We start from the raw sequence: 2,044 nt of genomic DNA on the forward strand, positions 1-2,044 counted from the left end.
GAAAAGCGGCCAGCAGGTCAACCCCATACATTCAGCGGGTTGACCTGGTGGCCGGGAAGGAAAGCGGCCAGCAGGTCAACCCCATACATTCAGCGGGTTGACCTGGTGGCCGGGAAGGAAAGCGGCCAGCAGGTCAACCCCATACATTCAGCGGGTTGACCTGGTGGCCGGGAAGAAAAGCGGCCAGCAGGTCAACCCCATACATTCAGCGGGTTGACCTGGTGGCCGGGAAGGAAAGCGGCCAGCAGGTCAACCCCATACATTCAGCGGGTTGACCTGGTGGCCGGGAAGGAAAGCGGCCACCAGGTCAACCCCATACAGGCAGCGGGTTGACCTGGTGGCCCGAAAGCAAACCGGCCACCAGGTCAACCCGGAGCCTGCCCCCGCGGGCAGGGGCCGGCATACCCCCGTCCGTCCGGGGTCGCCCTGCCCCGGGCTCCGGGCTTAAGTCCCGAGCGGCCACCAGGTCAACCCGGAGCCTGCCCCCGCGGGCAGGGGCCGGCGGACCCCCGTCCGTCCGGGGTCGCCCTGCCCCGGGCTCCGGGCTTATTCCCCGTCCGGCCACCAGGTCAACCCGGAGCCTGCCCCCGCGGGCAGGGGCCAGGCGGAGCCCCGTCCGTCCGGGGTCGCCCTGCCCCGGGCTCCGGGCTTAAGTCCCGAGCGGCCACCAGGTCAACCCGGAGCCAGCCCCCGCGGGCAGGGGCCGGCGGAGCCCCGTCCGTCCGGGGTCGCCCTGCCCCGGGCTCCGGGCTTAATTCCCGTCCGGCCACCAGGTCAACCCGGAGCCTGCCCCCGCGGGCAGGGGCCAGGCGGACCCCCGTCTGTCCGGGGTCGCCCTGCCCCGGGCTCCGGGCTTAATTCTCCTCCGGCCACCAGGTCAACCCGGAGCCTGCCCCCGCGGGCAGGGGCCAGGCGGACCCCCGTCCGTCCGGGGTCGCCCTGCCCCGGGCTCCGGGCTTAATTCTCCTCCGGCCACCAGGTCAACCCGGAGCCTGCCCCCGCGGGCAGGGGCCGGCGGAGCCCCGTCCGTCCGGGGTCGCCCTGCCCCGGGCTCCGGGCTTAATTCCCGTCCGGCCACCAGGTCAACCCGGAGCCTGCCCCCGCGGGCAGGGGCCAGGCGGACCCCCGTCTGTCCGGGGTCGCCCTGCCCCGGGCTCCGGGCTAAATTCTCCTCCGGCCACCAGGTCAACCCGGAGCCTGCCCCCGCGGGCAGGGGCCAGGCGGACCCCCGTCCGTCCGGGGTCGCCCTGCCCCGGGCTCCGGGCTTAATTCTCCTCCGGCCACCAGGTCAACCCGGAGCCTGCCCCCGCGGGCAGGGGCCGGCATACCCCCGTCCGTCCGGGGTCGCCCTGCCCCGGGCTCCGGGCTTAATTCCCGTCCGGCCACCAGGTCAACCCGGAGCCTGCCCCCGCGGGCAGGGGCCAGGCGGACCCCCGTCCGTCCGGGGTCGCCCTGCCCCGGGCTCCGGGCTTAATTCTCCTCCGGCCACCAGGTCAACCCGGAGCCTGCCCCCGCGGGCAGGGGCCGGCATACCCCCGTCCGTCCGGGGTCGCCCTGCCCCGGGCTCCGGGCTTAATTCCCGTCCGGCCACCAGGTCAACCCGGAGCCTGCCCCCGCGGGCAGGGGCCAGGCGGACCCCCGTCCGTCCGGGGTCGCCCTGCCCCGGGCTCCGGGCTTAATTCTCCTCCGGCCACCAGGTCAACCCGGAGCCTGCCCCCGCGGGCAGGGGCCGGCGGAGCCCCGTCCGTCCGGGGTCGCCCTGCCCCGGGCTCCGGGCTTAATTCCCGTCCGGCCACCAGGTCAACCCGGAGCCTGCCCCCGCGGGCAGGGGCCGGCGGAGCCCCGTCCGTCCGGGGTCGCCCTGCCCCGGGCTCCGGGCTTAATTCTCCTCCGGCCACCAGGTCAACCCGGAGCCTGCCCCCGCGGGCAGGGGCCAGGCGGAGCCCCGTCCGTCCGGGGCCGCCCTGCCCCGGGCTCCGGGCTTAAGTCCCGAGCGGCCACCAGGTCAACCCGGAGCCTGCCCCCGCGGGCAGGGGCCAGGCGG

This window comes from Natator depressus, chromosome 28, assembly GCF_965152275.1.
Source record: "Natator depressus isolate rNatDep1 chromosome 28, rNatDep2.hap1, whole genome shotgun sequence".
NCBI classification, from domain to species: Eukaryota; Metazoa; Chordata; order Testudines; family Cheloniidae; genus Natator; species Natator depressus.